This window comes from Anolis carolinensis, chromosome 3, assembly GCF_035594765.1.
Source record: "Anolis carolinensis isolate JA03-04 chromosome 3, rAnoCar3.1.pri, whole genome shotgun sequence".
Taxonomy (NCBI): domain Eukaryota; kingdom Metazoa; phylum Chordata; class Lepidosauria; order Squamata; family Dactyloidae; genus Anolis; species Anolis carolinensis.
The window spans coordinates 9,209,255-9,231,875 of record NC_085843.1 but is presented as its reverse complement, the minus strand read 5'-3'; positions in this window follow the sequence as shown (position 1 = coordinate 9,231,875).

Here is a 22,621-nt window from a genome sequence, read left to right as displayed (position 1 = left end):
CCTGAGTTGTTTCTGGAGTGAGAGAATTGGCCGTCTGCAAGGACGTTGCCCAGGGGATGCCCGGATGTTTTGATGTTTTACCATCCTTGTGGGAGACTTCTCTCACGTCCCCGCATGGAGCTGGAGCTGATAGAGGGAGCTCATCCGCGCTCTCCCCGGGTGGGATTCGAACCTGGCAGCCTTCAGGTCAGCAACCCAACCTTCAAGTCACAAGGTTTTTATCCCCTAGGCCACCGGAGGCTCCAAAGTGATAATGAAACAAGGGGAACAAACCGGGGGACCTTGTTGTCTGTCAGTTCTTGGCGTTGCAAATCAAACAAAGAATTCCTTGGGATATAGTTGTTATCTTGGAGGCTGAATTTCTTGACAACAATTGACTTTCTTGCTAAGTATTGTTCAGAAAGGATTCCCTGAGGTTAAAAGAGTGTGAGTTACCCAAGTTCACCCAATGTCTTTCTGAGTAAGGTTTCCCAGAGTCTGACACCAATCTGGCTCAATACCTCATGCAATGAGATTGCAAGTAAAATGAGATGCTTACTTACAACGCAGAACTGTGCTCTACTTCTGGGAGCATCCCAATTGCAACCTAATAGGAATCTCACTCAAGGAGTCTTTACAGACGAATATCTGTTTTTGTCACGTACTGGTTGCACACACACATTCTGGCTTAATTGCATGCAAAACCTATGCAGAAGTAATACAAGCTTTCCTGCTCAGGTGTTATTAAGGGTGAGAATACGTTTCTTCTAACTTAAGTGGGACGTATTCTGGGAATGTTTACAATGTGCCACATCTGTTTGCAGAACAAAGTGCAAATCAAGAATGGCGCAGGTAAAATGTGCCGATGTTCAGCAGATACCTGAGAAACCTGCAATCTGGAAAGAACGGATCCTTAGCTGGATTCATCAACAGCTTCTCTCCATTTCATCTGGAGGCAGGGAAGAAATACCGTATATACTCGAGTATAAGCCAACCCGAATATAAGCCGAGGAACCTAATTTTACCACCAAAACTGGGAAAACTTATTGACTCGAGTATAAGATGAGGGTGGGAAATGCAGCAGCTACGGGTCAAATTCAAAAATAAAAATAGATATTAATAAAATTGCATTATTCGAGGCATCAGTAGGTTAAATGTTTTTAAATATTTATATAAAACTGTAATTTAAGATAATAATAAGACTTTAATAAGATAGGACTGTCCAACTCTGAATACCTATATACTCAAGTATAAGCCGACCTGAATAGAAGCTGGCCAGGACCCTCACTCGAGTATAAGCCGAGGGGAGCTTTTTCAGCCCTAAAAAAGGGCTGGAAAACTAGGCCTATACTCTAGTATATACAGTACATTTGCCAGGGGCAGAGTGAGACATGGCAGCCTCTCTTCATTGCCATGGCAACTAAAGTGAGATCAAACTGCATTAATTCCATAGTGTAGGTGCACCTCAGTAGGATTTATGAAAACCAGCACTTCACGAATCTCCTTGGAGATGAACAGAAAATACTATGCATACCCATTTTGGTAAAAGGATCGACGATATCAGTTTAATTCCTACATGGTGGGACCAATGATAACTTCTTTCACCTTTTGAAGCTGGTGATTTCTTTGATCCCTTCCCCAGTTGCCCCATAAACAAAGGAAGGTCCTTATCTCTCTCTTTGCAAGGGGGTCAAGCATTTGGTTTCTACCTTGATCTCTTCCCCCTCTTTCCTGGGCTGGATTGCCATTACTCAAATGGACTTTTTGGCTGCATTGAGCAACGGGGGATTATGTCCCAAATCAAATTATGTCCTCAAGTTACATAGCACCTCTTAACAGACCACCTCTGAGTTTCTCCTGGCCTTTCAGCCGGCAGGCATTAAAATTTCATCAAGCGTTGAAAACGATTGCTTATGCTCTTCTGGTGAAGGAGACAGTGTAGGCTCTCTTGGATCCATCTGAAAATTTATTCTATAAACTTTTTCTCATATTTAGCACTAGGTTACAGGTTGAGCATCCCTTATCTGAAAAAATCCTTTTGGAAAACGGAAATCTCCATAACCTTTTGGAGATTTTATGATCTTTGGAAAGGCATGACCTAGTTAGAAGTCATAACTCTTTGGAAAAATGATACCATAACCTTTTGGTCAAAAGCATGACCTCTTCAGAGTCAGAACTGTTGAGGATTGTGGATGATAGATGGAAGTTCTTACATGTGTCCATGAGCCCAGAGATACCCTGCAGAATGATGCACTACTCAGCTTTGCAGAACAAATAACACAGGAACTTTGACTGAATTCAAAAGATCAACAGAACGATGGTATTTACAATAGTCTCTCTGATTGCTTACAGAAAACAGCAATTATAGGCAAATCCTTTCTTAGTCCATGAATCTGCTTCAGAGAAGATCAACAGCAAACAAGGCCCCAGAAATAGTCAGGCCTCTCTGAGTACAGAGCCATCTTTTCAGCCAGTACTCAGTAGACTCACACACAGAGAGAGAAACCTGTTCAAACTGGTTCTCCAGCAGCAGGATAGAAACAGTTACAAAAGAATTCCCAGGTTCTTGCAAACGCAGCCAATCAGCTCTATGCATTTGATTTTCCAGTTAACACACATATAGTATCTTTGCAAACCATGACAAGAACCTTTTGGAAAATGGCATTCATGCAAGGCAACTAGGTTTCTCAGCTGTTAAACTGATGTATCTGGATATGTCTTTGAACGGTTAGGAACAAAGATATGCCAATTCACAGAACACACAAACACATATCTCAGAGTTTCAGAAGTGTTATTTTAGTTGCCCAAAACATCGACTCTCCCTTAAAATAGATTTGCCTTTAAATCATACTCTTAAGAGACAAAAAAGCAGATTTCTTTAAAAGTAACATAGTTGGTTTACTCACAAACTTCATGTATTCAGCATACAGGTACTTTGCTTATCGGTCCAGTTACAGATAGAATATGATGTAGTTTCTCTGTGTAGGTAACATAGGACATCTTTCTTAGAATCAACAGTCCATAATCTAAAGCATCTCTCTGTTCTGAGAGTCTAATAGAGTCTCTGTCTAGTCTGAAAATCTAATGTCTTCAGCTTCTACTGAAGTCTCTAAGCATACATATTCTACAGCCTTCCAAACTGCACTGTTTCTAAAAATGGAGTCTGAATCCTGGACAAGCCCAGATCTGATCACATGGTCTGCAGCTCCTCCCACAGCATGGAGTTATAGAAAATTGCAAACCAATATACACATATACAATACAGTAAGCAATCTGAATTATATACATAACAAACAACTAGTGGAGGCTTGAAGAAGGTTGCTATTTCCAACAAATCTGAAATCCATAATTGCCCGCAAATGTGGTTGAAATAGTGAGTGACACCTTTGCCTTCTGGTAGTTATACAAACTTTGCTCCATACACACAAATATTAATGTTTATAAAATGATCTTCAGGCTCTGTGAGCAACAAGGTATATATGAAACTTAAATGAAGTTCATGTTTAGACATTATGTACATATTTGCCAATACAGGCAGTCTCCGAGTAACGAGTTTAGTCTTAAGTTAAATTTGTATGTAAGTTAGAACAGGTACATTTTTAAAGTGTAACATATACTGTATATACTCGAGTATAAGCCTAGTTTTTCAGCCTTTTTTTTAAGACTGAAAAAGCCCCCCTCGGCTTATACTCGGGTGAGGGTCCTGGTTGGCTTATATTTGGGTCAGCTTATACTCAAGAATATATGGTACATTTATTATTTTTCTCTATTATTATTGGTGTTATTACATTTATTATTTTTCTCTATTATTGTTGCTACTATTACATTTATTTTACTCTATTATTATTATTATTATTATTAATAATAATACATTTATTATTTCACTCTGATCTTATTATTATTATTGCATTTATTATTTTACTCTATTTATTATTACTTGTATTATTTTCCTGTATTTGTTGTTGTTATTATTACATGTATTATTTTACTTTATTATTATTAAAATGATACATAAGCACATTGAAGAAGATGGGAATAATGATTTGATCAGAGTTGGACAGTCTTATCTTAAATTTGAGCTTTATGTAAATTATTCAAAAACATTTAACCTACTGATGCCTCAATTAATGTAATTTTATTGGTATCTATTTTTATTTCTGAAATTTCCCACCCTTGGTTTATACTGGAGTCAATGTTTTCCCAGTTTTTTTGTGGTAAAATTAGGTGCCTTGGCTTATATTCGGGTCGGCTTATACTCAAGTATATACGGTATATATGCTTTGGATAGTATAGGGAAGGGTTAACACCACTGTGATGTTTGCAGTGCTGTCCATGTTCCTGCTCAGAAGATTTCACCTCACTTTCTGCTCCTGTGAAAATTGGATTTTGAAAAATTTGGCTGGTTGTGGAAACAAGGATTGGTGATAAAGCTCCATTCGAGACACCCTTTCCCATGATAAATCTGAAATCCAAAGTACTTTTGGTCCCAAACATTTTGGATAAGGGATGCTCCACCTGTCCTCCCTCCTTCCCATACATATGTGTGTATATGGTCAACCCACTCTATCCACAGATTCAGCTATCCGTTGTTTAACCATTCCAAGAGGCAGATCTTGATTTTGCCATTCTATATATATAAAAGAGTGATGGCATCACGGCAATTCACAAAACAACAAAAGTACAGGCCCCCCAACCTCAAAATTTGACAACACAACCCATCATCCACGCCTCAAGGTTGATACAACAAAAAGAAAAGAAAAATAAAGTCCTAATTAGAGGGAGAGCAATAATTTTTTTTATCCAATTGCTGCCAGTTTAGAGGGCTAATCTCTGCCCACTTGGTTGCCTAGCAACTAGCCAAGGGAAAGCCAGGTTTCAGTTAGGGGACAGGCAGATTTAGGCCTCACTGAGTCTTCTTCCACAGATTATCTAATTTGCACTGGATTATATGGCAGTGTAGACTCATGGCCCTTCCACACAGCTATATAACCCATTTATAATCTTATATTATCTGCTTTGCACTGGATTATCTTGACTCCACACTGCCATATAATCCACTTCAGTGTGCATTTCATACATCGTGATATTTTGGTGCTAAATTCATAAATCCAGTAATTTCTACATAGAATTACTGCGTATTGAACTACTTTTTCTTCCAAATTTGTTATCTAACATGATGTTTTGGTCCTTAATTTGTGAAATCATAACTTAATTTGATGTTTAATAGGCTTATCCTTAATCCCTCCTTATTATCCAACATATTCGCTTATCCAACATTCTGCCGGCCCGTTTATGTTGGATAAGTGAGACTCTACTGTACTGTATTTACAAATTTACCACTAAAATATCACAAGGAATTTAAAACACTGACTACAAAAACATTGATTATGAAAAGGCAGACTGCGTTGGATAATCCAGAACATTGTATAAGCGAATGTTGGATACGTGAGATTCTTCTTTAATATGAAATAATTACTGGGATAGAATAATGCAGAACAATATAATCTCTAAAACCAGGACAGTAAATAAACAGGGGAATTCCAACACAGGAAACAATCAGGGCCAGCTAACACCTCCCAACAAAGTATTTCCATCATCAAAGTCTGGCAAATCCTCTGTTTTCTCAGGGCCACAGACAGTAGAAGCACATAAAATATCGCAAACAACACCACTCTGAAAACAAGGGAATTCCAGACAGGAAACAATCAGGGCCAGCTAACACCTCCCAACAAAAAATTCACTCAGGGAGGAAACAGCCAGGCTTTAAAGCTGCAAGGCCATTACATCCTAACCATTTTTCCTAATTGCAGCATTCATACTTGCCTCCAACAAACAAAAAAAACCAATCAGAAATATTGTATATTGTATATTCACAACCTTTAGGAAATAATATCCCCTGATGGCGCAGCGTGTTAAAGCGCTGAGCTGCTGAACTTCTGGACCGAAAGGCCACAGGTTTGAATTGGGGGAGCGGAGAGAGCCCCCACTGTTAGCTCCAACTTCTGCCAACCCAGAAGTTCGAAAACATGCAAATGTGAGTGCATCAATAGGTACTGCTCCGGCGGGAAGGTAACGCCGCTCCATGTAGTCATCCCACATGACCTTGGAGGAGTCTACGGACAACGCCGGCTCTTCGGCTTAGAAATGGAGATGAGCACCAACCCCCAGAGTCAGACACGACTGGACTTAATGTCTGGGGAAAACCTTTACCCTTGACCTTAACTACCACCAATTCCTCAATACTTTATTTCCCAGACCACCAGACTTCGCCACAGCAACGCGTGGCCGGGCACAGCTAGTTCTATATATATAAAAGGAGAATGGCATCGCTCCACCGGACAAAACAACAAAACTAAAGGCCCCCCAACCTAGAAAATTGACAACACAACCCCTCATCCACGTCTCTACGTTCTTACAAACAAACTACACATCCCTAACCTCCATGGGGCCAAAAAAAACCACAAAACAGGAATGCAGCCCTTTGTGACCCACCTTGATTGACACTAAACAGCCTTGCAGCTTCAAAGCCAGGCTGCCTCCTCGGCCACAGCAAAAACGAACAAACAAACAAAAAAACACCACTTCAGTGTGAATTTTAAACCATTGTGTAGAAGGGGCCTCATATAATCCTGTTCCAGGCAAATCATATAACATTATCAATATAATGTATAATAATTACTGTGCTCTAATAACAATACACAACAATATAATCAGGACACTAAATAAACAACAACACTCAGAACACAGAGGAATTCCACACAGGAAACAACCAGGCCCAGCTAACACCTCCCAACAAAGGATTCCCTCACGCAGGAAGCAGCCAGGCTTGGAAGCTACAAGACCATTCAATGCTAAACAACTTAAATAATCACACCCAGCTAACACGTCCCAGTAAAGGATTCTTCCAAGTACTAACCAGGCAGACCTTGAAGCTGCATGCCTATTCAATGCTAATCAAGGAGATCCATGGCAACACCTGCCTCAACCAGACAACAGTTCTTTCTACCACACTGCACGTTATTCCACACATATATCAACCCCTTTGTGGCCCACCTTGATTAACACTGAACAGCCTTGCAGCTTCAAAGCCAGACTTTGGAAACCACGAGGCTACTCCATCTCATTCAACCTGGCCTAGCAAGTATACCCTATGTAGAAAACGGCCAGGCTTTCAAGCAGCGAGGCTATTCACTGCAATTCCAATTGGCCACAGCAACGCGTGGCAGGGCACAGCTAGTTTCATATAAGGTTTGTAGAGCTGGAATGTGTCCACAGAAGGGCAACCAAGCTCTGAAATGATTGAGGGAGCTGGATGTACCTAACTTGGAGAAGAGAAGACTGAGAGGTGAAATATCTTCTGCAAGAACCTGGAGATCTTTTCTATCTTCTCTCATCATAGCTTTGCTAATCTAATAGGTCAAACCCAGTCCAGAAACTATAGGATGCTGCAGATTCAAATTCCAGCATTCACATTCCCAGCTTGTGAGAACTGGAAGTCAATTCCCACCTTTGCTTTATGGGCCAACTGGGCTTTGGTCGATATTCAAGTCACCTGGCCTCATGGTTCATAACAAACCTATGGTCTATTCTATGGAGATTATAGGTGCTACTGTTGTTCATCAAAGGAAATAATCAAGATCAAGAGCAGGAAATGTTCTAGTTTTCTTTAAAATCAAGAAGAGAGACCAAGAAGCAAAAGAACTAGAAGGTTCCTTCTCTCCCGCCCCCATTTCCTTTTTTGTCTGCGAAAGCCAGTCGCTGCCGCTCTAGAAAAAGGCTTTGAAAGTGGATGAACTAAACAGGCTTTCTTTCACACTAGACTAATCCCTTCCATGGTAACGGCCGGCCGCAAAGTCACAAGTTAGTAAGCACGAGCTGGAGAGGACCATGTAGACAGGCAGAAGCTTTAGAGCAAGTGAGAGAGAACAGGTTCTTTTTTCAGAGCCAGATTGATTTGTGGAACTCACCGCCACAAGGGACGGGCTTTCAGGCCTTTGGTCATTGTGGTCACCCTCCTCTATTTGCCAGCAGGCCAAAGAGCTACTTGAAGCAAAATATCCCCACTGACATGAAAGCGAGCATTACAAGATGGCTGCATTACAAGAAGGTTTCCATATGGCTGTTGGCCTGAGATTTCTCTAATTTTTCACCACAGTTACTTAATATCTCTTTGTATCATAAAACTGGCCCTGATCTGTTGCTTTCATCTTTCATAGAATCCTAGAGCTGGAAGAGACCTCATGGGCCATCCAGTTCAATCCCCTGCCAAGAAGCAGGAAAACCACATTCAAAGCACCCCTGACAGATGGCCATCTAGCCTCTGCTTAAAAGCCTCCACCACACTCCAGGGCAGAGAGTTCCACTGCTGAACAGCTCTCACAGTGAGGAAGTTCTTCTTAATGTTCAGGAGGAATCTTCTTTTAAAAAGTATGTTTGGATCTTATCATATTGAAGGGACCATAAGCCAGAAAATAGTAAACTTTTGCCTATGTAGCTTTGCCTCTGCATATGCCCCTTCCTTCCTGTGAGCTGGTGCCTTTCTCCAGAAAGTTCCAAAGCTCAGAGTAAACAAGTTAGGTCATTGGTATCACTTATGCCAAGTGGGTGTGGAAGGTGAGAAAGACTCTCAGCCATTGGTCAATTTTAGATAAGTCAAAGGTATATATTCTTTGTTTGCTACGACATGTTTTTGCGACGGCCATTTTCATGGTACAGCCCTCTGGGGTATGTATGGCTGTTGCCTTCTCACAGCTGTGGTGAAAATAAACTTTGCTTTTTGCATCTCTCATGAGACTGGGTTTTCTGCCTGATTTCCGTCCTGAGCGAATAATGCACAATATCTATAATAATGCAAAGCAAAATGTATGTGTATATACACACTTGAAAACTCCCAAAAATTATAATACAAATCAAGATTCTACAACTCTATATTAGAGTACTTCTCATCAAAAAATGGTTTTCAAAGTATCATCAACAATGGTACAATTTCTATGAATTTCAATAATTCTTGGCATTGCAAATCAAACGAAGAATTCCTTTGAACTTAAAAACTATTATTTTGGAGACTGAAAATCTTTACTTCAACTGATATTGGTCTAAGATTCCACGCAACTCCAGGAACAATATGGACTTGGTTGTCTCTTTATGTTCTTCAATAGTATACTGTGTTAAGATTATGACATGGAAATTGTACCATTGTTGATGATACTTTGAAAACCATTTTTTGATGAGAAGTACTCTAATATAGAGTTGTAGAATCTTGATTTGTATTATAATTTTTGGGAGTTTTCAAGTGTGTATATACACATACATTTTGCTCTGATTTCCCTCCTGAGCCAGGACCCTTTGAAGGTAATTGTCTTACAATACGTCAGCAATGCATCTTCTGCTGGCCTTCTCCAAGGTATCAATGCTGTCTACTTTAGTGGGAGCTATTGGGAGACATCTTTTTATTAGAAGCTGTCCTTCATTTGAAGGATTTCTAGTCCAACTCTGGTTTAAATGCAAGGATTCCTGCAAAATAGAAACATAGCAACCTTGAAGATGCCTACCATCATCTTACCAGCATCTTATCAGCATCTTACTTATGTCTTACCAGCATCTGGGCCAAACAACAGCTTCCACTGTGCTGATCAGCCCAAAGAAATAGGGGTGGTGCTGGGCTCTGTCTGTATTGGAATCAGGTTGAATCAGATCTGAACCTGCTTTCCAGAAAGCCACAAAGCCCTGGGATACTCCAAAGTTTCCAGCAAACCATTAGGGAGATCTCCCCATCGGTAATGCTAGTCCATCAGACCTACTCTTGATCTCCAGAGCAGAGGTTACAAGCGAGCCATTTCGTGTCTTGGCCTCCTTACGGCACAGGCCAGACGGGCAGCAAGGAATTACACTGCTGTGATTCCTGTGTAATTCACGCTTCTGCAAACAAAGTCACAGCCAAGATCTGATACTGGGTGGTGTGCAAAGCTACATTACTGAAGAACAGAGGCTTATGGTAGCTAACTGAACCACAGGGTTGATTGCAACAGCATAAAGAATCCCAAGCCATTGTTTGAGGTGCTGAGCTTGTTCGGAATAAGGTCGAAGAGGGATACTTGGGATGGTCCATGCCATCGTATTCTCTGTTTATGTGTATGGTTGTAAAAGCTTAACAGCGATAGGAAGAAAATCAATGTCTTTGAGATGCAGGGATGGAAAGTTCTATGGATACAATGGACTTCCAAAAAAGACAAAAGAATGAGCAAATCGAGCCTGAACTCTCCCTAGAAGCCAAACGGAAACGATTGTAGTTCGGCCACAACATAGAATCATAGAATCATAGAATAGTAGAGTTGGAAGAGACCTCATGGGCCATCCAGTCCAACCTGAGAAGACAGGACTCAATAAAAAAGGTAATAATGCTTGGTAAAGTGGAGGGCAATAGGCAAAGTAGAAGATAGTATCCCAGATAGATGTGGACTCAACCAGCCCTAAATCTGCAAGAGCCTCGCAGGGTTGTTGAAGAGAAGGTGACTTTGAGGTCTCTCATTGATAGGATTTCCATAAGTCAAAGTTGCCTTGAAGACAGTGAACATGAACAACAACCTGAGACTCGAAGGGGATGCCGCTAAAGATGTTGTTGTGCTTCTCCATAGTCTGGAAATCGCACACTTTCATCCTCAACGACATGGCAAGCAGGAATGCAATGCTTAGCAATTCATTCATCGTTAGTAAGCAACAGACATATAGTAGTAGAATTCTTCTCCTGCTTTTAGCTACAAGTTCTATTTCATTTGTATACTGTAGAATGGACCTCCAGTGTCCACAGATTCTGTACCCAAGGATTCAACCATTTACAGCTTGAAAATATTTCCCTCTCCAAATAAATAAATACATCCCAAATGTAAAGCTTGATTTTGATACTGTGTTTCCCCGAAAATAAGACAGTGTCTTATATTAATTTTTGCTCCCAAAGATGCGCTAGGTCTTATTTTCAGGGGATGTCTTAGTTTTCCATGAAGAAGAATTCACATTTATTGTTGAACCAAAAAAATGAACATTTGTTATATACTGTACAGTAGTTTTCATCACAAACCAGCCTAACCAGACAAACTGTGAATCCTATCAAGAATTTCTTGTTACTACCAATATTTCCATGTACAACACTCTATGGTACGTGCATTTACCAATCCTGCATGCTCTGGTGTTCTGTTCATTAGGCATGCTTCCAAACAAAAACTTTGCTACGTCTTACTTTCGGGGGAGGCCTTATATTTAGCAATTCAGCAAAACCTCTACTAAGTCTTATTTTCTGGGGATGTCTTATTTTCGGGGAAACAGGGTATAAGGGAAACCATTTTCTCTGCCATTGTAAAGAATGGGACCTGAGCATCCACAGATGTTGGTAATTATGGGAAGTCCTAGAACCAGAACCCAAGGGATACTGAACCATGTCTGTTGGGCAAAAAAAATGTCTTTGTTTGCTGGTGTAAAAAGGGAACTATCTAGTTTCTAGTAGCAGGTAGTTCCTCAGATTGGGAGCAAATTATATTTCCCTTGTCCTGTTATGATGATGGGACCGAAAGAAAATAATCTCCTGGGGATCTTAAGACTTGGGTAGTTTTAGACAGTGAAATATAGTATTTCAGATAGTCTGGGCAGTTTTGGACAGTGAAATATAATATTTCAGATAGCCTGGTTCTTCTTCACTAGGCCATAACTAGTGACCTACAATTCACCTCTTATAAAAAAGTGAAGAGGATAAAACACTTTAAAAGAATTTGCATCAGCCTCTTATCCCTTCTCATAGAAAAGGATGCAATTTTGGATAAATCCTGCAAGATACCTATTATTCTTTCAAAACAGGAGGCTTGCACTTTAGCTTCCAAACTTTCTAACTACCGTATATTTGAACACAAGCACCTTTAGGGAATTGATCTACAAAAATCACATCCAATTAATTTGACAAAGGTGTAGTTAACATGACAACTGCACAAATTACAAGAGAATTTGTAATGTACAGAGAATGCAGGTTGAGTATCCCTAATCCAAAATCCTTCGGACAAATATTTGGAGTATTTTCATCTATATAGCTATTTTGGAGATGAGATCCAAGAGTAGACATGAAATTCATATACAGAGAGCCTGAAGGTCAGTTTATGCGCACTATTTTTAATAATACTGTCTATGAAACAAACTTTGTGAACATTGCAAAGGTGTCATTCTCTCAGCCACCCAGGTGGACAGTTTTGGAGCATTTTAGATTTCCGTATAAGGGATATTCAACCAAGGAAGCATAATATCTTTGTAAAACTATTGGTAAACTTCAGTAGGCTATGTTTGCCAGCAAAGGCATCTACAGTCAGGTCTCCATATCTACAGATTCAGTCATCCATGGCTGCAAAATATTCCACCCTCTCAAAAATTAAAAAAAAAATCCAAACAGCAAACTTTGATTTTACTATTTTATATGAGACGACCATTTTACTGTCATTGTATACAACAGAACTTCAGAACCTATGGATTTAAGAAGCCTGGGAAGTCTTGGAACTGAATCCCAGAGAATACAAATGGCCCATTATATTCTATATATGCAAAACTATTCTGTTCTGTTATTTTCTTTTGGACAAAACCCCCCTGAGAAACAAAAGCACACTCCCTTCTCAGTCAACAAACAAATTATAACTTGGAAAGAGCAACAAGGGATGCTCTCAGCCAGGCTTTGGGAACAAGGCAAAGCACGGAGCTTGCCACAAAATAGCAGCACTGGCCCTAAGAAGCTTTAGAGCAAATCCAGATGAATTAAAAGGAAAATCCAAGCAACCTGGACTGCATTGTCGAAGGCTTTCATGGCCGGAATCACAGGGTTGTTGTGTGTTTTCCAGTCTGTATGGCCATGTTCCAGAACGTCAGGAGAGAATACTTCTGGAATATGGCCATACAGCCCTGAAAACACACAACAAACCTGTACTGCTCTTGCACAAGCTTTGCTTCTGTCTTACCTTTCTGATGCAGGGAACCCTCCTCTCCAAGGCCACACAGTTGACAGATAGAAATCTCTAATGGTTTTTAAAGCAAGAGCTGTCTTGAATGGACATGGCCCAGTGGAGAACTGGGTGCATTGCTCAGAGGTCCACTTGTTCCTCTCCACCAGCCTGCCTTCGCTCCCTCTCCCCCTTCCTTCCCATTTGTTTGCTGCCCAGAGCTGCTTTGCCCACAGTACCTGATTCACTTCAATAGCCGCCCATTCATACCCGCTGATCCTGCTTACAGAGGGGAGGAGCAGCCGAGAGATTACAGCGCAAACAGAAAAAGAGAGCAAGAACTGAGCTGGACAAGGCGGCTTCTCCCTCCTGCCTTCATTATTTCACAAATGGAAACCAGGGCACTGTCATGGGCAGGCAACACCTGAGTGTGGTCAAGATGGCCAGATGAACAGGTGTATATTTGTTGTACAGACTTGCATACAATGTTTTCTTTCAAACTGAAGGCAGTGCAGGATTGTTGCAACCAGGCTGGTACTTATTTGCTCATCTGGGCGTCTCCTGGGCAACGTCCTTGCAGATGGCCAGTTCTTTTACACCAGAAGCGACTTGGAGTTTCTCAAGTCACTTTTGACACAATCTATATATATAAAAGGGTAATGAAATTTCGGCCTAGGACAAAACAACAAAGCTACACATCCCAGAAACACTAAACTTGGCAGCACAACCCCTCATCCATGCCTCTACGTTCATACAACAAAAAGAAAAGAAAAATAAAGTCCTAATTAGAGGGAGAGGAATAATTGCTTTCATTCAATTGCTGCCAGTTAGAAGGCTAAGCTCCGTCCACTTGGTCTCCTAGCAACCCACTCAGCCCAGGGGACAGGCAGAGTTAGGCCTCACTTAAGCCTCTTCCACACTACCTATAAAATACAGATTATCTGATTTTAACTGGATTATATGGCAGTGTAGACTCAAGGCTCTTCCACACAGCTATGTAACCCATTTATAATTTTATATTATCTGCTTTCAGCTGGATTATCTTGACTCCACACTGCCGTATAATCCACTTCAGTGTGCATTTTATCCAGTTGTGTAGAAGGGGGCTCATAGAAGGGCTTAATGTCAGGGGAAAACCTTTACCCTTTACCTTAACTAACATCAATTCCTCAATACTTTATTTCCCATACCACCATACTTTGCCACAGCAACGCGTGGCCGGGCACAGCTAGTCTATATATATAAAAGGGTAATGAAATTTCGGCCTAGGACAAAAGAACAAAACTACACATCCCAGAAACACTGAACTTGGCAGCACAACCCCTCATCCATGCCTCTACGTTCATACAACAAAAAGCTCCAGCTACTCCAGAAAATGGCCAGGCTTTGAGGCTGGAAGGCTATTCTCTGCTATATTCACCTGGCCAACAAAGGATTCCCATAAGCCACAGCAACGCGTGGCCGGGCAAAGCTTATATATGGTGCAGCAGGTTGCTTTTGCCTTAACTTACTAGGAAAGGCCAGATTCAGTGTCTCCTCTTTCCTTCATCCTGATGAAATAATAATAATAATAATAATAATAATAATAATAATAATAATAATAATAGTAATAATAATAATAATATCTCCTCTGTCCTGCTGAAAACATCATCATCATCATTATCATCATCAACAACAACAAGAATAACAACAACAACACTATTTTTGTTCCTGGGCATTTATTTTATTTGTAACTCTAAAATGCTTATAGCCACTCTTTGTTTCTTTGGCCTAATCCCATAGTGTATAAAACCTGTATCTCTAAGGAGAAAAAGTGTTAAGTTTGGAAATTTGTAAGTACTTTGAAATGTGTTTTTAATATGTGATGTTTAATGGATATATTTGTAGCATATGTTGATGCATAGGAGCCTCCGGTGGCACAGTGTGTTAAAGCACTGAGCTGCTGAACCTGCAGACTGAAAGGTTGCAGGTTTGAATCCGGGGAGTGGAGTGAGCGCCCACTGTTAGCTCCAGCTTCTGCCAACCTAGCAGTTCGAAAACATGCAGATGTGAGTAGATCAATAGGTACCGCTCTGGCGGGAAGGTAACAGTGCTCCATGCAGTCATGTTGGCCACATGACCTGGAGATGTCTACGGACAACGCCGGCTCTTCGACTTAGAAATGGAGATGAGCACCAATCCCCAGAGTCGGACACAACTGGAATTAATGTCAGGGAAAACCTTTACCTTTACCTATGTTGATGTATATAATAATTTCAGACCACCAGAAGAAGGCCTGGAGAAAAGCTGAAACCGGTCGTGGTGCGGCTGATTCATATTCAACTCGGCACAAGAACACACTACGCCAATACTATTTCAAAGTGATTGTACAAAATCCATACAATATTGTTTGTGATTACTGTGAATTCGAACAGTATAACTAGTTTAATATTCAAATTATTCACTGAACTTGTTTATTTTCTATTTTGTATATAAGTAGGCTATTTGTGTCGAGTTTACCATTTATTTTATTAATCATGTCAGAAGTGAATTGAGGATACAGTTACAGTATAATGTATTTAAAAACACAAAGTTAAAAACTTTTATACTAGATTTCCTTTGAAATCTTGGAGTGCCTCTGGTGTTGCTGTGAGACGGTCCTCCATTGTGCATGTGGCAGGGCTCAGACTGCATTGTAGTAAGTGGTCCATGCCTTGGTCTTCTCCACACTCACATGTTGTGGACTCCACTTTGTGGCCCCAATTCCTAATATTGGCTCTGTATCTCGTGGTGGCCGAGCGCAGTCTGTTCAGCGCCTTTCTAGTTGCCCAGTCTTTTTTTTTTTAATAGTGATTTTTATTGTGATATATAAGGAATGTATACAGTGAAAGCGAGGAAAACATTAGTGAAGGATTAGAGAGGTTAAAGTACAAGATGAAAACCAAGGATTGAACAAGTAAGAGAGATAGTTCAACAAAATAATAATAATGATAAAAAACAGAAAAAATAAATAAAAATAAGAAAAAGGACTTCCCATTGTTGTCTTGAGATCTATGGTCGTAATTTTCTTTTTCAGTAGTCTTTTCCAGTCTTGCCATCTTAATGTCATAGAAGTATTTCAAACGTTGGATGTCTATTATTAATGTGTATCCTTCTTTTCAAATAAAGTCTTTAAAACCTGACCAGTCTGTTGTTTCCTTTTTATCTTGTAACTTTTGTGTTAGGCTGTCCATTTGGATTATATCAAAAAGCTTTAAGAACCAATCTTCTATAGTGGGAACATTTTTTTGTTTCCAAACTCTAGTTGCCCAGTCTTTTGTGTGCCCAGGAGGGAGTTTCTTATCTGGTCTCAGCCACTGATTGAGGTTCTGGGTTTTAACCTGCCACTTTTGGACTCTGGCTTGCTGAGGTGTTCCTGCAAGTATCTCTGCAGATCTTAGGAAGCTGTTTCTTGATTTAAGTCGTTGGCATGCTGGTTGATATCTGAACAGGGGATGGGCCAGAGATGTCAATGCCTTGGTCCTTTCATTACAGGCTGCTACTGCCCAATGGATATCAGGTGGTGCAATACTGGCTAAATAGTATAATTTCTCCAGCAATGTGGGGTGTAGACATCCTGTGATAATGCGGCATGTCTCATTAAATGCCACATCCACTGTTTTAACATGGTGAGATGTATTCAACACTGGGCATGCATATTTAGCAGCAGAGTAGCAAAGCACAAGGGCAGATGTCTTTACTGTGTCTGGTTGTGAACCCCAGGTTGTGCCAGTCAGCTTTCGTATGATATTATTTCTAGCACCCACTCTTTGCTTCATAGTCAAGCAGTGTTTCTTTTAAGTCAGAGGACGGTCCAGAGTGACTCCCAAGTGTTTTGGTGTGCTGCAATGCTTCACTGGGATCCCTTCCCAGGCAATCCTCAGAGCTCAAGATACTTGTCTGTTCTTAAGATGAAAAGCACATGTCTGTGTGTTTTAGATGGGTTAGGAATCAGCTGGTTTTCTCTGCAATAGGCAGTAGGAGCACCTAAAGCTTTCGTGAGTACCTGGGTTATAAGTGTCATTTCCTAATTGGTTCTATCATAAAAGCATTGAAAAAAGTTTATTAAACTGCCACAACTTTGTATTTGTGGTCAGAACATCCTGCAGCACATTTTGCTCTAGTTTTTCAAGGAATATCTCATCAAGTCTCAACCAATTCCACACACTTCGCGGCAGCCACAAAAACAAAGTTTCTGGAATATAACTACCACTTTCAAAGTAAGTACCACACAATTAAACAGAAAGTAACACTTTCAAATTAGGAACAGGAGTTTTTTCAAATTTTTCTTATATAGTGTTTCCTCTCCATCCTGCTGAATAATAATAATAATAATAATAATATAACCTCCTCTCCATTCTGATCAAAACCACAACAATATCCCCCTCCGTCCTGCTAAAGTAATAATACTGATAATAATAGTAATAATAACTGGGATCTGTGGCATCATCCGAAAATACATCACACAGTCCTAGACACTTGGGAAGTGTTCGACTTGTGGTTTCGTGATATGAAATCCAGCATATCTATCTTGTTTGCTGTGTCATAAAATAAAGTAATAGTAGTAGTAATAGTAGTAATAATAGTTAACTGATTATAAGCCACCCTCCCTCCATTGTAGGGGTTCCAATTAATGTTGCCTTTGATTCATGGGTTTCTCTGAATTTCCCTGCACTCAACTGTTGACATGATATTTGTAGTTTCAGAAGGGAAACCCACTCTTGCTATTGTACTTTGAGAAACTTAGTGCACTTTGTGACATGGAGTAAGACATAGGCTGGAATACTTTGGACAGTTGAGGTTCTGAAGCTGTCCATCATTCATTGCAATCCCATATATTGTACCGCAAAATGTCAAAAAGATTGCATTACGAAGCTGCACTCAAAAGGAAAGTAACTAAATGTGCAGAAGAACATGGTAATAGAGCTGCTAATTGACATTTTAACGTAAGTGAGGCAAATGTTTTGTCATTAGAATAAAAACACATTTGAATCCATTGCTCTATTGTGTCCTAGTCTCTGGAACAATATATTTGGAACACAGATACTGTATCTGTAACTAAGGTACACATAGTATTATTTTGTGTAAGTAATAAATAAATAATAATAAACTTTATTTTTATATCCCGCCCCATCTCCCCGGAGGGATTCGGGGCGGCTCACAACAGGGACAAGTCATGAGAACATTACTTTGATTATGTTGCATTCAGTTATGTATTGATTTAATGTTAATACAGTGCAATAATAGGCGTGCTATGGCATATATAAGAGGGTTATACAGAAAGTAGATTACGTTTTGGAATTAAAAATGAACAAAGTATGGGAGAAAACATTTACCATATGCAGTTGAAAGCCACACCCAAATACCACTTCTCAACATAGTCGCCATTCAAATCTAGGCATTTATCATAGCGATGAAGGAGCTTGGCAACTCCTTGCCCACAAAACTCTGCTGCTTGCGTCCTCAACCAGCCGGTAACCCGTTACCACAGCTGCGCATTGACGAGCGTGGGGGAAAGTTGAGCGCGGGGATTTTGCTGTTTCATGGGGATGCCTGGCCCCACACGGCAGGTCGCACAAGTGAAGTTCTGGAGTCTTTTGGGTGGGAGTTGTTTCCTCAACCGCCATGTAGTCCGGGCCTTGCACCGAGTGACTACCACTTGTTTCCAACAATGATGCATAGCTGCGGGAAGGGGTGATCGGCTGGTTGAGGACGCAAGCGGCAGAGTTTTGTGGGGAAGGAGTTGCCAAACTCATTCATCGCTATGATAAGTGCCTAGATTTGAATGGCGACTATGTTGAGAAGTGGTATTTGGGTGTGGCTTTCAACTGCATATGGTAAATGTTTTCTCCTATACTTTGTTCATTTTTAATTCCAAAACGTAATCTACTTTCTGGATAACCCTTGTATTTTATGTATTTTATGTGGCACAGCTGGTTAGTAGCCAGTTGCAATAAATCACTACTGACCAAGAGGTCATGAGTTCGAAGCCCGGATCGGGTTAAGCCCCCGACCATTAAATAGCCCGGCTTGCTGTTTACCTAAACAGCCCGAAAGACAGTTGCATCTGTCAACTAGGAAATTTAGGTACGCTTTATGCGGGAGGCTAATTTAACTAATTTACAACACCATGAAACTGCCAGCAGCATGGGGAAAGGAATGAGGAAGTACAGCACTCGGTGTCACTTGTGGACAGTGAAGCAACAGCTCCCCCTGTGGCCGGAATCGAGCATACCCTCATGAAGCTGGAGATGTTAAAATTGTCTCTGTGTGTGTCTATACTGTATGTTGTTCGTCTGATGGAATTGAATGTTTGCCATATATATGTTCATTGTGATCCGCCCGAGTCCCCTTTGGGGTGAGAAAGAAGGGCAGAATAGAAATACTGTAAATAAGTAAATAAGTAAATAATAAACTCAGGGAAACCTACAATTCGTTGTTATTTTTCTCCTGATTTATCGCTCTTAAAAAGAGACCCAAAGTGGCTAACAATAAAAGCAATGCAATATATAACTTAAAGCCTTTAAAATGGTTGTTGTTGTTGTCAAAGTGGATTAATTTTAGTGTAAATCAGGCATGAGCAAACGTCTGCCCTTTCTGTTGCTGTGGTGTGGTCCTCAAGCACGGCTCCGTAAGCATCAACCCTGACTGCAAGAGAGCATGCCATTCAAATGAACAACAGCACAAGTGTGATGAGACACATTTCAAGGCATGGCTCTTGTGCATCCTTTGACTTTGCAGCATTCATCACAGGTCTCCTTGGTCTTTTCTCAGAGAGGCTGCAATGCCTTCTTGGCCCAGGAGAGGGCACCAAATCCCCACCTATTAAAAACATTTATCCCAAATTCCTCTTGATGCAAAGTCTGACCAACCGATGACAAATCCTCATGTGCCTTTGCAGTCATCAAAGTGGGTCATAAAAGATGCAGGATACAACTGATGGCCCGGCCTTTTGTTAGAAGAACATGAGGAATTATTTTATTTTATATGCAGCTAGAGTTGCATCTGCACTGCAGCGTTACTGCAGTTTGATACCACTTGTAATTGTTATGGCTCCATGCCATGGAATCCTGGGATTTTGTAGTTTTGGTTTGGCAAGGCTACAGCACTTATTGGCAGGGATGGCCTTGGGAAACTACAAATCCCAGGATTCCCTAAAGTGGCGTCACACCACATTCATTCCACAATGTAGATGCACCCCTAGTCCTTGCCAAACTGCAAATCCCAGGATTTCATAAGCCACATTAGTGAGAAAGCGGAATTGTTGTTGTTGTTGTTGTTGTTGTTGCTATTATTATTATTATTATTATTATTATTATTATCATTATCATTATTATCATTACTACAGTAGAGTCTCACTTATCTAACATTCTGGATTATCCAACGCATTTTTATAGTCAGTTTTCAATATATCGTGATATTTTGGTGCTAAATTCATAAATACAATAATTACTACATAGCATCACTGCGTATTGAACTACTTTTTCTGTCAAATTTGTTGTATAACATGATGTTTTGGTGCTTAATTTGTAAAATCATAACCTAATTTGATGTGTAATAGGCTTTTCTTTAAGCCCTCCTTATTATCCAACATATTTGCTTATCCAACGTTCTACCTACCCATTTATGTTGGATAAGTGAGACTCTACTGTATTATTATTATCCCACTTTATCTCTCTAAAAAAGAGGTTCATCATTGAACCAACAGACTATAAATAGAAATCATGATCACCTTTAAGTAAATATTATTAATCATATTAATTATATTGGCTAATTAATTACCATATATACTCGAGTTTAAGCCGACCCGAATATAAGCCAAGGCACCTAATTTTACCACAAAAAAACTGGGAAAACATTGACTCCAGTATAAGCCGAGGGTGGTAAATTTCAGAAATAAAAATAGAGATACCAATAAAATTACATTAATTGAGGCATCAGTAGGTTAAATGTTTTTGGATCTTTACATCAAACTGTAATTTAAGATATGACTGTTCAACTCTGATTAAACCATTATTTTCATCTTCTTCAGTGCAAATGTGCTTATGTATCTTTTTAATAACAATAGAGTGAAATAATAAATGTAATAATAATAATAATAAATGCAGTAAAATAATAAATGTAATAATAAATAGAGTAAAATAATAAATGTATTAATAATTATAAAAATAGAGTAAAATAAATGTAAAAGTAACAACAATAGTAGAGTAAAATAATAAATGTAATAATAATACTTAACAGAGTAAAATAATAAATGTAACAATACCAATAATAATAGAGAAAAATAATAAATATACCATATATACTTGAGTATAAGCCGACCTGAATATAAGCCCATCAGGACCCTCACCCGAGTATAAGCCGAGGGGGGGTTTTTTCAGTCCTAAAAAAAGGCTGAAAAACTAGGCTTATACTCGAGTATATACAGTATATAGTTATCAGAACAATTTGACACAATTATTTCTTAATATTGAGTTATACAATTACAGTATAGTTATCCTCAAAGAGGATACTATTATTTAATAAGAAATCCTATTAAATATACAATGGGTTTATGGTACATATATCACTACTTAACCATAAAATCTGTTAATTATGCCTGTTTCTTATTCAGTATTGCATAATTGAAACATAATAATGCTTTGTCTTCCTTTAAGGAGAGCAGTTCAATTACATAAGTTTTGTACAGTTAATGGGTCTGCTCTAGTCAAGATAAACCCACTGAATCCCAGTCATTATTATTATTATTATTATTATTATTATTATTATTATTATTATTATTATTATTATTATTATTTAAACAGAAGATTAATGGCCACCTGTTGGGGGTGCTTTGATTGTGCTTTTCCTGCAATGGCAGGGGGTTGGACTAGATGGCCCATGTGGTATCTTCCAATATTCTATTATTACTGTTATTTATTTATTTATTTATTTATTTATTTATTTATTATTATTAATTATACCCCTCTTCTTCTCTCCAAAAAAGAGACTCAAAGCATAATAAAGAGGGCTTGGACTAGGAGTAGGAGTATTAGAGGGTTGGACTTTAGCACAGCAGGTTGTTTAATATACTAGTGGTTTTATTTTGTGTTGCACTGTGTTTATTTTATGTGTTTTTTGTGTTACATATGGCACCTTGTGCCATATGTAATCCGCCCCGAGTCCCTTCGGGGAGATGGAGGAAGGGTACAAAAAGAAAGTTATTATTATTATTATTATTATTATTATTATTATTATTATTATTATTATTATTATTAACCACCAGCTTCATTAAATCTTGCCATTCAAAAGATTGACTGTTCGAAGCCTGGGTCAGGGTGAGCTCCTGGCCTTTAGCCCAGCTTCCGCCTACCTAGTGCTTCAAAAGCAAAATGTGAATAGATAAATAGGTACTGCTTAAAAGTGGGGAAGAATGTAAAGTCACCCATAAGAAAGTGCCAGAAAAATGCTTTCGGATTTGATCAAAGGAGGAAGTTTATGAACAAGGTTCTTCAGCAGGGAAATGGAGCGACAACACTCACCCGTGGCCAGAACCGAGCACAAGCCTTCAAGATGCCGAAGATGGGAAAATCCTATATATATACCACTATCTATGTACAATTGTCTTGTTAATGTATAAACGGCATTGGATGTTTGCCACATATATATGTTATATGATCTGT